Source organism: Callospermophilus lateralis, unplaced genomic scaffold (genome assembly GCF_048772815.1).
Source record: "Callospermophilus lateralis isolate mCalLat2 unplaced genomic scaffold, mCalLat2.hap1 Scaffold_86, whole genome shotgun sequence".
In the NCBI taxonomy this organism is placed as follows: Eukaryota; Metazoa; Chordata; class Mammalia; order Rodentia; family Sciuridae; genus Callospermophilus; species Callospermophilus lateralis.
This window is the reverse complement of record NW_027516693.1, coordinates 3,736,253-3,754,069: the sequence shown is the minus strand read 5'-3', so window position 1 is coordinate 3,754,069 and position 17,817 is coordinate 3,736,253. Positions and strand designations below refer to the sequence as shown.

The window sequence follows — 17,817 nt, the reverse complement described above, 5'->3', positions numbered from 1 at the left end:
CATTATTTTATTGGTAATGGATGTTTGAGAATAAAATGTCTATTCATTGCAGATGACCAAATTTGAGTATTAACTTTATGTTGTATATTGAGTACATTAACTGTAAATAAAACAATATTTAATGCATATTAATATAATAGAGGCTAGATCTCTGTTTGTTTCTGTTTTAAAAGGCAAGTATTAGGATACAATTTGCTCATTCAACAAAAGCTCATCCAAAAGAATTATGAGAAATTTCATGATTTAAAACTATATCCCATTGATTAAAAATTGTGCAAAAGGATGAGATGTAAAGGCAGGAGCATTATCCATCTTTAAACAAATAGGGCCTCTAGGAGCAAATCATGCTTGGTTTCTTTCCATGCTCTCTGCTGGAACTTACTTGACATTTTCTATTTTAGATTCAAATCTGTTATTAAATTTTTGCTTTTGTTTTGTGTTTTGCAATAATGCATTAGTAATCATAAATATTTTGAAGTGAATAAATCATTATACTTTGTAAATTTTTAAAATTTTTCATTTTGATTAGTTATTTAATTTCTGGATCATTGTTTTTTATTGTGGCATGCTTGGATTCTTTTCACACACACACACACACACACACTATATATATATATATATATATATATATATATATATATATATATATATATATATGAGAGAGAGAGTCTTGGACTATAATATCAACCCTACACAAAATACAGTGTGTGTGTGTGTATATATATATCCCACTTCTCTTTATATATCCTATAGATTTTTAATTTTTACAGTATTTTACAAGTTGCTTAGACTTGTCTTAAACTTGGTACTGCTTGATAAGCCTCTCCCATATTTGTAGAATATTGGGTTTGCACACTAGGAAAGCCCCTTTTATTTTTTCTTAAAAAATTATTCACATAAACATTGTGCCCATTGATGTTAATATTTTTCAATTTCACTCTCTGAACTTTTAAAAATAGTTATTTAGTGTTCTTTAAATAATTCATAACTCTCAGTATCCTAATATTAAATTCTTAATGTTTTATTTTTATTTTTTTGTCACTTGGATTTAGCCATGCTTCACTTTGCTTATATTTGCTGTAGTATTTTTCATTTGTTCATTAAAGGAGCCATCAGTAGATTATATACTCCATTTTCGGGAAAAAAGTATAAAAACTCTTAAATAAAATAAAATAGGCAAGAACAGTGCTGCATCCTTGTAATATTTGCTAATTTGGAGGTCATGCAAAAGTACGTCATGTTTGAGAGAAGTCACAGAAATATAGAAACAGCATGGCTCAAACAATTTTAAAGAGACTTGTGTTATAGTACATGATATAGAATTTTTGGGGTAATCTCAAGGATTACACATGAAACATTAAAAGTTGAATGACCTAATGATCGAGAATTGCCAGTACTAAATATGTATCCATGAACAATTAAATTAGAAAATTGAAAAGGTACGTCTGCTTTTGTGTTTAGTGCCAACATTTTTCTCAGTATTAAAGCTAGGGACTCAATGTGTGTGCCCATCAATGTAAAATGTTTAAAAATATGTACTTATATACTATTATTATTTAGTTATAAAATATTTTGTCTCTTAAAGTGTTATAAGAAATATATGCAGGATTTTGAATTAAGTGAAAGCTGGCATGCAGATATTAAGTTGTAGGAGCATTTGATTCACATGTGGAAGTCAGAAATTTAGTGAGCAAAATTTTGCTCACCAGGTACTGTGTTTTGTGTAGGGTTTATATTATAGTAAAAGTCTTCATATTTTTATTTTATTGAGCATAATAGGGTCAAGAGTTTTATTTTACCACATAGTGAGTGTATTCTGTTCTTCATAAATACTAGTAGAAGGAATACCATGCATTGTAAGAACAAAATTGATAATTATATGAAATAATGATTGTTAATTCATTCTCTTTAGTCATATTACCTTGTATTTATAGTACAAAATTCCATGATATATTTATAAATAAACAAAGTGGTATTTATCAATAAAGGAAATTCTCATATCACATGAATGTAAAAATATAAAAATTAATTTATTATACTTGATTGTCATGTGTTGAATTCATCCAAATATTATGGCCATAGGCTATGCAAGGTTTTTATAGTCTTTTAAAATGTTTTTGCAAAAATTTTATAGACATATATGTGTATATTTCTTAGTAAATTTTTTATTCATATTTCTTTTTAAGAGTCCATTGCCTCTTTACACTTGTTGAATATTTGTGGTATTATCATTCAAAATCTACTAGTTATTTTCATGTCTATATGCCATGGTAGACAAAAACCATTTTTTGGACACTCTTTGAAAAAGCCAGAAATGTTTGTACATGTTTTACATTTCTGTTATTCTACTGACAGTGAAGGTAGCTGGTACATATTTCCTAAATACCCAATACTATCTTATGAAGGACAAAAGGCAGTTAATGATTCTTTTCTACACTTTATTATATTGAACTTCTTAATGATGTACTCCTCTTGGATACTGTGGTCTCTACAAGAATTTGGATAATATTCTCAAGGTAATTTTTTGTGTACATTTTTTTTGAACTAATATATTTTTTGGATTTATGGTGACTTTGGACTTACTAATCTGCTACACTCCTTATGTATTTATTTTACCTTAATTTCATGTTATGTATGCAAAATATATTTATCCCAGTCTAATAGGTATTGTTTTTTTATTTCAGGCACGATTCCTAATCATATCCAAAAGTATTCACCAGAAAAGGGCCTAAAACATATATTACATGAAGTGATAAGTGCAAAATATGGAAGTTGTGATCTTGATTATTTATCACAAAAGAAAATATGGAAAACTACAAGTGAGAGTGAACACCAGAAATCATATAAATAATCAGGCCTTGTTCATCACCAGGAAATTTATACTGGAGAGAAGCCCTACGAATATAAAGAATTTTGCAAAGCTTTTAGTAAAAAAAAAAAAAAAAAGGTCTTATTTACCACAGAGGAATCCACAATGGAGAGAAGCCCTACAAATGTAAAGATTGTGGCAAAGCTTTTGGTCAAAAATCAAACCTTATTTGCCACAGAAGAACTCACACTGGAGAGAAGCCCTACGAATGTAAAGATTGTGGCAAGGCTTTTCATCAAAAATCACACCTTATTCGCCACAGAATAACTCACACTGGAGAGAAGCCCTACAAATGTACAGAATGTAGCAAAGCTTTAAGTCAAAAATCAAACCTTACTTGCCACATCAGAACTCACACGGGAGAGAAGCCTTACAAATGTAAAGAATGTGGCAAAGCTTTCAGTCTAAAATCAACCCTAATTTGTCACAGCAGAACTCACACTAGAGAGAAGCCTTACAAATGTAAAGATTGTGGCAAAGCTTTTCATCATAAATCACACCTTATTCACCACAGCAGAACACACACTGGAGAGAAGCCTTACAATTGTAAAGAATGTGGCAAAGCTTTGGGTCAAAAATCAAACCTTATTCGCCACAGCAGAACTCACACTGGAGAGAAGCCCTACAAATGTAAAGATTGTGGCAAAGCTTTTTGTCGAAAATCATACCTTACTTGCCACATCAGAACTCACACTCACACTGGAGAGAAGCCTTACAAATGTAAAGAATGTGACAAAGCTTTTGGTCAAAAATCACTCTTAATTTGTCACAGAAGAACTCACTCTGTAGAGAAGCCCTATTAATGTAAAGATTGTGGCAAGGCTTTTAGTCGAAAATCAGACCTTATTTGCCACAGCAGTACTCACACTGGAGAGAAGCCCTACAAATGTACAGAATGTGGCAAAGCTTTTTGTCAAAAATCATACCTTACTTGCCACATAAGAACTCACACTGGAGAGAAGCCTTTCAAATGTAAAAAAAATGTGGCAAAGCTTTTGGTCAAAAATCACTCCTAATTTGCCACAGAAGAACTCACACTGGAGAGAAGCCGTATAAATGTAAAAATTTTGGCAAAGTTTTTGGTCAAAAATAAAACCTTATTTGCCACAGAAGAGGGCACACTGGAGAGAAGCCCTACAAATGTAAAAATTGTGGCAAAGCTTTTGGTCAAAAATCAAACCTTATTTACCACAGCAGAACTCACACTGGAGAGAAGCCCTACAAATGTAAAGATTGTGGCAAAGTTTTTGGTCGAAAATTAGACCTTATTTACCACAGAAGAACTCACACTGGAGAGAAGCCCTACAAATGTACAGAATGTGGCAAAGCATTTGCTGACACATGAAACCTTATTCGCCAGAGCAGAAATCACAGTGGAGTGATGCCCTACAAATGTAAAGAATGGGCAAAGCTTTTGGTCAAAAATAGACCTTCACCACAGCAGAACTCACTGGAGAGAAGCCCTACAAATGTAAAGAATGTGGCAAAGCTTTTACTCAAAAATCAGGCTTTATTTGCCACCACATAACTCACACTAGAGAGAAGCCTTACAAATGTAAAGAATGTGTTAAAGTGTTCAAATATCACCTTATTTGCCACAACAGAACTCACACTGGAGAAAAGCCTCAAAAATGCAAAGTATGTGACAAAGTTTTTACTCAAATGTTAGACCTTATTTGCCACAGGAGAATTTACACTGGAGAGAAACCTTACAAATATAAGGAATGTGGCAAAGCTTTTAGCAATAAAACAGGCCTTATTCACCACAACAGAACTTACACTGGAGAATAGCCCTACAAAAGTGAATAATGTGGAAAAGCTTTTAATAAAAAATAAAACTTTATTCACCACAGCAGAAGACATCCTGGTGAATTTGAAATGTGAATAAAGTAATAATACTTTTAAAGAAAGACTAAATCTTATGGCTGGGGTTGTGGTTCCGTGGTAGAGTGCTAGCCTCGCAGGTTTGAGATCCTGGGTTCAATCCTCAGCACCACATAACAATAAATAAGTGAAATAAAGGTATTGTGTACAACTACAACTAAAAAAGAAGCATTAAAAAAGAAAGACTAAACCTTATTAACAACAGAATGTATACAGAAAAGAACCCCTACAAATTGAAACAATGCAGCAAAGCTTTTAATAAGAAATCAATTCTTTTCACCACTAGGCTACTTATTCTGGAAAGAAGACATCTACATGTATAGAATGTAGAAACATTTTAAATTATATATCATATATTACTAGGCATCAGAGAAAACACACTGGAGAGAAGCTCTACAAATGAGACCACTGTACCATTACTCTAAGAAAGGGACAACATTTAATCTTCACCACAATATCCATAGTGTAGAGAATATTTTGAAATGTGAAAATTGACAATGTGACAATGCCTGTAAAATTTGTTAAGCAATACTCAACACCTGGGATACATACTGGTTAGAGAAAATACAAATGAAAAAAAATGTTGCTACATTTTGCCCAGAAACTCTAAAAAGTTGAATAATATTTCCAAAATATATTTAAATTTTAAATTCATTGAACATCTGAAAACTCATACTCGTAGTGAACATTGAACAGATTTTGTCCAAAATGTATGCATTATATAACAATGAAACATTATGATAAATGTGAGAGTATAGTAAAGTTACTATCTATATATTACACCTTGATGTATATGAAGATGAGTAAAATACAGAACTCATTTAAGTTTAGAAAACAAGTAGTTGTCTTTAAATTTTGCTTAAATTTATTAAGTATTATCAAATTATTTTGTAGAAATATCAGTCATAAATATTATATATTCATAGTGAAGAAACCTCATGTTTGAAAGAATATAATTGTTTTTCTAAATCAAAAATTACTATTTTCACTTTTGAATACTGAGAAAAGAATTATATGAAATCTATTTTTGATGTTTAACATTCAAGTGTAATATTTTAAACTTTAATTTTTTTTTTTGTATTTCAGTTTAGGTGTTTTTATACACTGAGCCACATTCCTAAACCCTCTCTCCACTTTTTCAAATTTTGAGACTGTCTTGCTAAGTTGCTGAAACCACACTAAGTTGCTGAGGCTGAATTTAAATTTCTGAAATTACTCAGCTTCCCAATTTGCTTGGATTACAAGCATGGGCCATCACGCCAGGTTTACAGTGCATCTTTTAACCTTTATTTAACTTATGTAGGCAATATGTCTTTATAACTGAATATTTATTTATGTTTTAACACTCATGTATTGCATCCTGTTGTTAAATGACAGACATCATAGTGTTCCACTTGACTAAATGTTCTATGTAACAGTAAAACATACTGTTGAGTGAATAATACTCTAGCATCTGTTAATACTTTTACACACTTTAATCAAACTTAATATGGAATACAATTTGCATAAGTCAGATCATTATTTTTTTCTGTTTGTATTTATGGTGACATTAAGAGTTATAAGAAGGATATAGATATAGGAAAATAAACCCAGATTTTCATATCTTGTTTTATAAATTTTAAAATTTTAACTTTTTAACATTTCCTAGTGATTTTAATAGACTGAATTTCCACAAACTTAAAGGTAGCTCTTATATGAAAGAAGAGCTTTATCTTTCTTGTGTGCATAATGGCCTTCTAGACTTCATCCTCATTGGAGACATTTCATTTTTCATGGAAGGAGGTCAATGATCATTGTTTTCATGTACATTAGTAAATTCTGACATCCTTGTTATTCTACAGGTAGTGTTATTTCAGGGCAGGAATTAGAGAAATGGATGTGGAGTCAAAGTTGAATGAGGCCTTATATTTATGACAAAATAATCAATGAGCTATGTTTTATAGTCTAATTTTCTGAGGACCAAGTAGTAAGAGGTAAACTGAGAAGGTTGTATGTAAAGATTAATTTTCTTATCATAAAATGTTGGCTTTTCAGGTACAATAGTGTCAAAGCTTCTTATACAAAGAATCCATACAAAAATATTAGATATCATTCACAATTTTATTAACATTACATATAATTCATGAAGAACTGAGTTCAGAGCAACATATGCCTAAGAACAAGGTCTGCGGACATTGTACACTCTCCAATATAGAAAAATTAATACAAATTTAATTATAAATGAAACTACACTAAATGAGAAATAAAATGAATTGGATCAACACACAACAATATAAAAATAAAAAACTTGTAAAGACTTAAGCAAGAGACCAGTAGGATGAAGTGTGGTTTCCAAATGCTAGGGCAAAAATGGACATATAATCAGTTAAAGGTAATTGAAGAATGATAAGTTACCCACTTTGAGCTACAACAGCATTTGAATGAAAAATGGTCACAAAGTAAGCAAAGATTATTCACTTGCATTTGTATGCTTTGTAATATTTTCCAAAAGTTTTCTGCATATTTTATTGCAGTCAAATTGGGAAACAATCCAGAAAGTTAAAAAAGACAAGTATTCCTCCTCTGGTTTTAAAAGCAAGAAAAGGAATAGAGAGAAATTTATTGATCTAGAAAAATTTACTAGTTAGAGTTAAAAAAAAAACTGAGATTACCAGAGTCTAAGTATAATGTATTTCAACCATTCCTGGCACAGGAAATTTTCACTTAACAAAGAATTTGTTCACATATGTACTCTTAAAGAACATTGCTGCTTTCAGTCAGTCTTTTTCATTAATAACAATGATGTACCATTCAACAGTTTCCAGCCACAAAAATACATAATTTTAGAAATTTTCTGTTTCATCCTCTATATATTCTGCCACAATATTCACCAGGACAAGATAATGTAAACCTTTTGGCAGTCCCATCAAGGCATTTACTTCTATTAATTTTAAGGACAAACATATACTGCATAGAAAAGCATGATACATGGAACAACATAGTTTTACTTAGTAAAATATATTTCTCATGAAAAATATATCCCAACTCCTTTGTCTTGGGATTACATAGGAAAAATATGAGGTAATTATACTGGGTATTATGACCTTAGGCTATGAACCCTAAAATTACCTTAAAATACAAAAGAATATTAATGTTTATTTTTAAATATAGTTTTTTAAAGGAAAAATATTCTTATTTTATTCTTAAACAACCACAATTCCTTTCTAATGGCATGTATGTACATTTTTTTAAATTAATTTTTATTGTAGGTTGTTCAAAACATTTCATAGTTCTTGATATATTGTATTTCACACTTTGATTCAAGTGGGATATGAACTCCCATTTTTACCCCATATACAGATTGCAGAATCACATCAGTTGCACAACCATTGATTTACATATTGCCATTCTGGTGTCTGTTGTATTAATTGTATTTTTAAATATAGTTTTTATATCTCAAATATTCAAAATCTACAGCAATCAACGATACAAGAACATGAGAAAAACAACTGCAGTTTGATGTCTCATCATGACATTTAAATACCTGCTATAGATTTCCTGTGGCTTCCACTTTTAATTTAAACAAATAATAATTTTTCCATACAATTTGGGTGAAGAGGAAGACAAAATTCCCTGCATTGCTTTTCTGGGCATGCCATCATACTTGAAACAACTGAATCCCAAATCAAAATATGTTATCTGAGCAGAAAGAAATTCCAAGTCAACAAGAGATGTAGTGACTGGTCAGAGCCTTGTGCTTCAGGGATGCAATGTGTGGTCACTCAGAGTGGCTTTCCACTTATCCCACCTTTCTTAATCTAAATTAAAAAGTCAATTGGGAAATTATACCTTTCACTGGATTTTTGATCCAAGATCATCATGACCTACATGAAAGGAATTAGTAGTAAACATAACATTTCAAGAACATAATCAACTTGGAAGATCTGGGTTATTATTATTACTCTACCAAACACACCTCAGAAGATTTTTTATTGTTTCCCAATTTTATTGTTAAACATTGCATTTGGCCATAGTAAAATGTACATTTTTATTTAGCATGCCATTTAATACTTTCCACAAGCCATAGAGCAGAGAGCTCATTCACATTATTTACCTCAATTACTTCTAAAGCATTTTAACTTAATTTTAATACTTCCATCAGAATTATCTGACTATGAAGAATGTTGGAAGTAATTTGAGTCAAATATTAAGAAAATTCACTTTTTGTAAGTATTAAAACATAGCAAAACAACTGTAAAGTAATGGCAAGAAATAGTACTTATAGTCACTTCAAAGATTATGAGATCACATTCAGAGTTTGCCTAGGTCTTGTTTATTGGCATGCACCTTTTTCAAAGCCTGAGCATTAACTTCAGCATATTACAGCTCTGAAATAGTAGCTGGCAATAAGTAGTGGTAAAATAATGTAAGTTGTATTCTTACAGGCTACAGGATATCCAATATCCTTTTTCTTAATTCTCACATTTAAGGAATTTATTTGGTCTGTCAGTAATGTAAATGTTCTGAAGGTAGAAGTCAAACAATAAAACACCCTTGTTGGTGCCATCTTGCTGAGGGTTAGGTTATTACCAATAAACGTCCAGCATCATGGCATCCCTGTATAGTCATCTTCTTCAGTTCTGGGAGACCAGTCTAAAATATACCCAATATTTCTAGACACCTTATGTCATACTGGCAAGACATTTGCAAAATCTATTCACTTAAGAATGGTGTTAATTTCTATTGTAGAATGATTCGTGCAACAATACATTGGTGGATATTTTATGAAAATAATTGGATTGTATAAGAAAGTTCTATTTCAATAATCTTTCTTTTTTGATATTTTTTTCAGATACTTAGTCTTAAATTCTAAGAACCAGCATAATTGGCTGTCTTAGATTTCTTATATGTTGTCTTTTTCTCAAAAGATATTCCTAGATATCCTGTTGTTAATAGGATCAATATATACAAATAACTGGCCATTGGAGTCAGTACAGTTAATCTAGTTAGATGGGAGGGCTTTCAAGTCCAGTCTGCAATGCACATTAAAGGGTAACCTAAGAAATAAGTCTATAGAAGTTGTTCGTAATTTTTACTTTCCTGGCCAAACCATGAAGGTACATGTCTATAAATTCTGCATTTGGGAGATTCAATTTTCTGTGTCAGATTTTTCAGTCATTTTCACAATTACTGGGTCAAACTCTACCTTTTGAAATCTTATTAATTTACTTATTCATGTTCAGTACAGTAAGACTCTCAGTATCACAATTAAGAAAAATTTTGTATTATTTGTAAGAAATAGTGTGTCACACTATGGGGTTATTTTTTCTCCTTTTCCTCACTTAATAAAATTGAAAAAAGGCCTGGTGTCAGCTGTAGTATCATTAGTTTAGGTTATAGATAATAGTACATGTATTTAAATAATAAGAAAAAATTTACTATCTGTAGTTGGTCCTGGATTTTGACAAAAGTTATTTAAATGGACCACGACAAATAGATATTTAGGTTTTACTAAATGTATAATTTTATTTTGACTTTAACAGAATTATCAAAAGTAAATAATAAATTGTATTTAAAAATTTGTGTTTTGAAATTAGGTTTAGATTAACTCAAATAATTATCTTAATTTGAAATGTTGTTTGTGACAGAGTTTTTAACTTAGAAGCAGTGGTATTTATTAGGGGCATGAGAAATTATTCAAACATCTATCCAAAATAAGAAATACATGTTAAATATATATATATTTAAGGAATTTATTTGGTCTGTCAGTAATGTAAATGTTCTGAAGGTAGAAGTCAAACTATATATATATATATATATATATATATATATATATATATATACACACAAATATTTAAGAGATATATATTTACTATTTACATAAAACTAATATATATTATTTATATATTAATACATATATAATATATATTATTATAATAAATTAATACAAATAATAAAAATGATTTAGAAAAATTAATAATCTTTTGTCTATTAATCCATGAAAAACCATCATTATTATTATAAAACTTAGTAAATATGGGGTGTTAGCATCTCAGATATCAATGGGTAAAAATAAGGCAATAGTCCTGTTTTAGATAGTGATTTAATTATTATTTTATGGCATTGAAATAGCAATTACCTTGAGGGATCCTTGCTAATGCAATTTTGTTTATAAATAAACAGTTATATAAGTATGTTAAATAACTATAATTAATGTAGCAAAATTAGCTTCAATAATTATATATAAATTGTGGCCTTACCAATTTTAAAAATATTAAGTATTCAGTGTATTATATCATACTCTTAAGGTTGAGAAAATATTCACCATGTTTGATTTCTTATTGAATTAGCTATTGGCTGTTGAGCAGATTTATTATTGGCTGTCTGTTCTATATTTAGGGATAATTGTTTTTAGGCTTTTTTTCAGTTAAAAACTGTTGATAGGGTTTTGGAATAAGGCTCTGTTTCAATGTTTAGAGATCTCTAAAAATTTTTTCTACCTTAGAAGAAGAGTAAAATTTTTAACTAGAAAGCCTATTTTTCTTGCCATAAGATTAGCATTTTAATTCTTTTGACTGTAAGTTTGCCTTATTTTTTCTTTGTTTAGGCTTCATTTAATTATGGTGTAATATTGAAAATAGACTTGAATTATGTTAACCTGTGTAAATGTCTTGGAATTTCAAGGGATAACTGGGTGGTAAACTCATATTTTGAAAATGGGTGACCCCTTCTAAGTTAAAGGTGCTGCATTGTCTCTTTAAGTCTCTCTATGAAAGAAGTTAAATTTTTTAAATGGTAAATAAATTATTTTTAGGCTTTTTCTCTATTTAATACCAATATGTCCTAGGGAATTCTCTGTTCTCCAGACTGCCAGACTTGTCCCTATTGTGTGTTAGTGGAACATGGTTAAGATAAATCTTTTATAAAACTGTTTTTGAGATGACCATCTATTTTCAAGTTTAGCTAAGTAATATACATCTGACATAAATTTTGAAAGATACAATATATGAGTTTGCATTTTTTGAAAGTCTCTTTTAATTTCTGTTTTTCTATATTAATTTTGAGAGGTTTCCTTCAATTTTAGTTTCCAGTAGGCAATTTTTAAAGGCCATCTTTGTTAATAGTAATTGATGCTAGTTATGAAGATGAGACATCTTTTATTAATCAGTGTAATTTTTTTGTATATAGAATAGATGATTTATTTTGATATTATGTGTAATTTGACAATTTAAAAGGAACCCTCAATCTCTTTTTGAGAGAAGATTTCAAAATATCTTTAACTCTTAGAATATTATCCTTTGAATAAGTGCCTCTTGATTGTCTTCTAGAAAATATGATTAAGGTAACTTCCCAGTCTAGAAAGTAGTATATACATATTACCATATTTTTATGGATAATAGGTCCTGTCAGAGAACTTGTATAATGCTAATGAATTTCCAAAAAATTTATTGATTAAAACTAACATAGGACTTTGATTTGGAAAGCATCAGTCCTAATAAAATGTTCTCCCATATCGTAAAATATCCAACAAACAGAGGTAATACACAAGAATCAGCAGTGACTTTAAATTAATCAAATTAGTCTTCAAGGAGAATTTTCAAAATTGTAATCTAAGTCAGTCATTTAATATATTTAGGGTTTAATCAAAAATATGAATTTATTTATTAAAATTAACTCATATTAAACAGTAAGAATCATTAGGCAATAAAGTCATTCCTTAAAGAAAATAAACTTAACATTTTAATAGGTCTATATTATGTCAAAATATTTAAAAAATCTTAGCTTATATCAGCATAATTAAATCAGGGAAATAACCTGAAATATCCTTGAATTAATCAGTTTATATTTTTATAATCAGCCCAGTTATCTGTTTTTCAATTGTTTTAACTTTCTATGTACTCTGCAGAGAGAATGATATAAATTTTTCTAATTAGAAAAATAATTTATTATTAACATTTAGAATATAAAGATTTTGTTTTAATCAAAGATGATTTCTTTCTTCTCTGTGGAAATACCTTCTTTTCCTTTTAGAATTCTTACTGGTTATATTCTGGAATAATTTTTGAAAATCTTCGAACATAAACAAATTATTGTACATAGATAAAGAGAAATAAAATACAGTCAAATTTTAATTAAAATATAGCCCTTAGATATTTTTGTAGGAATAATTACATTTGTTTTTTCCACTGCAATATGCCTAAATAAAACCTTTCTGGTGAGAGAAATAGCAGGATCATGTATTCATTATGAGACCTATGTAGACTTTCCTTGTAAAGTGAACACACGACAATTTTGGTTTGAGATTTACTAAAAAATAAAAGCAAAAACCAAAGTACACATAAAGGTTATGAGCTTTCTCTAATGTTTTTTCTTCAGAGAACTTTAGATCTTGAATATGCATTGTCAAAGAAAAACTCATGGAAGGAGACTACAAATACTAGAATGAAGTGTCTCAGTTCACTGAAAATGAACACAAAGAGCTGTTATAATATTAATGAGTCAAAGTTATCCTAAAAAGGAGAATTTTTTTTTTAAAAAATAGCAGGCACAACATTTTGTAATGCATAAAACTAGAGAATTTATTCATATTCAATAAGTCTCATTGTATTTTATAGGAAAGATAATATGAGGCTTTATATGAATGACATTCTTGATGTACTTGAAGAAAATAAATGTTTAATGCCATAAAGGCTTACAATTTAACGACAGGTTTTGAAGAGCAGCTTTTAAAAAAGAGTTCAAATTTACTATTGCCAGAAAATCATACTATTTAAGCAGGTAAAAAGTTTCCAAATTTAGCTTTTTACGGGGACAGTTCAATATTGGTTGTCTGTTCACTTAAAAATCCCCGCTTCTTTCAAGAGGTGAAGAAAGGAGTGTATTGGCAATCATAGTGAAATCAAAAACATCCTGCAGAGAATCAAGGAACATGTCCTTAGTCCCCTAGAGTCCTGATGTTTTAGCTAGTATTGTGAGAAACCAGAGGAACAGCTCTCCCAGAGATGGCAAGGTTCAACAACTAATTAGTTGTCATAGAAACTTAAAAAGTTCCAGCTAAAATCATGACTCAAATACTCAAGTAAATCGTATGCACATATAAATACCTATCTTCATCTATAATTGTGTCTATATGTATTGACATAAGAAATTGTGGAGTTTTGGCCATATGAAAAAAAATAAATTTATGCAGTAGTGCTCATACTTAACCTGAAATGTGGGCTTCCTGATGGAAATAGAATAAAGAAGAGTATTTTTTAAAAATATTGGAAGTACTAAGCAAGAAGTATAAAAAGCTCTTTTGCTTACATTGATACTATCTCTGAATATGCACAATATATTAGTAATATACATAAAAAGAAAACACTGGGAAGTCTGAAAAGGAGGAATCGGAGAAAAGATATTGGAAGTAGTCAGATTCCATGCAATTCAGATTTAAAAGGTTTTCCGTTATCTCAGAATAAAATAAAATTATGGTTTCTTGCTCTGCATGAAAATCAAAAGCATATCTAATGAATAAATAATCCCTGAATTTAATGTAGCTGGTGGTTTACCTGCCATTTCATATACTTACGCAGAGCTGATGCAAAAACTTCTAATGCTCTTGATTACCTACCCTCTTTTTTTCCCCCTGTTATCATCCTTTGGTTTTCAAACCAAAGTTCAGTGTGATATTTTATAGGAAAATTGTATATGAGCAGATATCCAGTATAATAATATGGAAAAAGTAGTATCTGTATGTGACAGTTTGATATTTTTCATAATTACCATAGAACATGTTGTCAGGAGAGGCCACCTTATAGCTTAGTTATAAGTTGATTCATAACACATAGATTTTCTTAAGAGAGAGAGAGAGAGAGAGAGAGAGAGAGAGAGAGAGAGAGAGAGAGAGAATTTTTTTAATATTTATTTTTCAATTTTCAGTGGACACAATATCTTTATTTTATTTTTATGTGGTGCTGAGGATCAAACCCAGTGCCCTGCACATGCCAGGTGAGCATGTTACTGCTTGAGCCACATCCCCAGCCCCATAACACATAGAATTTGAAGCAGCATGTAAGCAGCCATTTGTAAGTGGATGGAGATATTGGAAATCAGGACTTGAGTTGCTGCTCATAAGATACATGAAGTTATACTGGAGAATCTTCACAGAACTAACATATTTCATTTCATCCAAAAGTTAATGAGAATCCTAAGTGTGTGTAGCAGTTTCTATTACCTTTTGAAATCAATGAACATCCTCTTAGGCCATTTCATTTCCCAGAGCAAAGATTTAAATATCACCAATGTCTCAAATGTAAAGAGTTTAAATAAGGCGTGTAATGTATGTTCAGGCACACAGTATTTATGCAATATTGCTTAGGTATGTTATGGGTCTTAGTAAATAATAAATACAAAGGAAACTATGCTAAGGGAAGTTTACAAATACTTTCTCTCTCAGAGATGGTACAATTTTGTGTTTGTCAAATGAAAGCAATAATACTAATTGAATTCTTTCTGTTCTTTGTGCAACAGTATCTAGCAAAGGTTTCCCTACATCCTTGAGTGATATTTCTAGTCAAAGTGAAGTGCTTGAAAATTTCTTTTAATTTATTTGCAAAGCTGAATTCAGCACCACCATTCATTGTAACTGCTTCAGAACACTTTGCAAGAATAAAAAATAAAATCTCAGTTGAAAGGAAAATTCAAAGCATGCCATTTGTTAGAATCTTTTTTTTGCAAGCATAGCACTTCAATTTTAATAGTGTTTCAAAGCCTCCAATGCTTATAATGATGGTGATACACACATTTTTCTTTCTTAAAAAAATAAAGATCCAAAAGATAATGAGACCATAATTTCAAAATATTGCAACTGATATAAAGCAGCCACATGTGTGGTACGGAAACACTCCATATGAATACTTTTTGTAAAATGATCATATTAAACACAAGGAATAAGGAAAATGAATTTTAAGAAAAGGAAGGCAAAGCAAGGAACTACTCAATATTATGGGAGAACACTCTATTCAAATCAGTATTAATCCCAACTTGAATAAACTTAATTCCCTCCTACATCCTAATCAAGACAGCCTTGAAATGATGGAAACTTAGAGTTTAGAAGTCAGTGCATTCAGCAAAGCCAATGTGATGCATTATATAAATAATTACATCAATATCAAAGGCCTTTTCAGACTCTTCACCCAGGTGTGCAATCTCAAACATTGTTAATGTAGTCATTAGATGATTATCAGAGAACTGTATCTGCCAATGTATATACACATACTCATCAGCACATTACCCAGTATACACTGCAGGTGGCTTGCAGGGGTGAAAAGAAGAGACCTAACAATTCAAAGCTGGGTCTTGTTTCTCGGCTCTCAAAGCATTTCTATGAGGCTCCAGTACAGGTACAGTTGTTTACAAAGTTAACTTTTTGCTCTGTAGACCCTTTTCAGTGTTTTTCTAAGCTCTCAGGGAGTCTTCCAGACTTTGGGTGAAAACTGGTAAGACCATCCTATCTCTTGCTTTATTAGTGGGAACACTAAGGACCAGAGAGGTTAAGTGACTGACATAATACTATATAATTAGCAGGTGAGATTTTATTTATTTATTTTTATTAATTTTTATTGTTGGTTGTTCAAAACATTACACAGTTCTTGATATATCATATTTCACACTTTGATTCAAGTGGGATATGAACTCCCATTTTTATCCCCTATACAGATTGCAGAATCACATCAGAGCAGGTGAGATTTTAGAATCTTACTTTGCCATACTAAAGGAAACATATTTTGACTATTTTTTTCTTATGCTAGCAAGCATTTCACTATTTTGCTTTATTATTATTATTATTATTATTATTATTGGTTACCAGGAATTGAACTCAGGGGTACTCAACTACTGAGCAACATCCCCAACCCTATTTTGTATTTTATTTAGAGACAGTATCTCACTGAGTTGCTTAGCACCTTGCTTTTGCTGAGGCTGGCTTTGAAGTCAGAATCCTCCTGTCTCAGCCTTCTGAGCTGCTAGGATTATAAGTGCACTCACTACACCCGGCTAATTTCCCTTTATTTTATTTATCTTTTAAATATTTTTTTTTAGTTGTAGATTGACACAATACATTTATTTTATTTATTTATTTCTATGTGGTGCTGAGGATTGAACCCAGTGCCTCACATGTGTGAGGCAGGTACTGTACCACTGAGCCATATAACCCCAGCCCCTCCCTTTATTTTTTAGGTACTCATTTACCTTTTAAGATTTGGATTCAAAATTTAAGATTTGAAATTGATTTTGTGATATAAGACACTAAACTTTAAAATATTAAGATCTTAATGGAGAGATAGTAGAATGAATTGGCTCTTACATTTCTATGTTCATATATGATTACATGACCAATGTAATTCTACATCATGTACAACCAGAAGAATGAGAAGTTATACTCCATATAGGTATAATATGTCAAAATACATTCTACTGCCATGTAGAATTAATAAGAACAAATTAAAAAAAAAACAGATCTTAACGGAGCTAAGACTTCTGTTTATCTCCTTTCCCATAACTATCTGGAGTTATTTCAGAGTCAGCTATTTCAAAGTATAAAGGAAAAAATTTGTTTTTGCATAATTGCATAGCAAAGTTAGATTTTTTTTTCAGGATTCTAAAACCTTAGATAATTTATTCAGAGCCACACTCAAAAGATTGACTGATGCATATAAGATATTTTTAAAAATATAAATCCATACATGGTTTATGGGTCCACTACTCATATCTATAAAATGTCAAGAGACAAACTTGAAAAAAAAATGTAAGTTAAATAATAAATGATAAACTAGAAAACACTTTCAACACATCTGAAGATTTATTTCCTTGATTCCAAGGGACTTAAATGAAGTAACAAAAAAGTAAGATTACTTACACATGCCTGGACACAAATAGTCATATCCACACACACACACACACACACACACACACACACACACACACACACTCATATATTTGCAAGTCCCAGAAGAACAAATGTTAATGGGAACACCCTAAAGAGATGACGTGATAGCTCTCAGACCATACATGTTCTCTGTGTAGGTCTATCTATATCATAGATG

At 30.5% G+C, this 17,817-nt stretch overlaps 1 pseudogene; it reads left to right on the top strand.

Moving 5' to 3' along the window:
• The first annotated feature begins 1,222 nt into the window (after positions 1 to 1,222).
• Positions 1,223 to 4,214, top strand: LOC143387580 (uncharacterized; annotated as a pseudogene).
• The last annotated feature ends 13,603 nt before the right edge of the window (positions 4,215 to 17,817 follow it).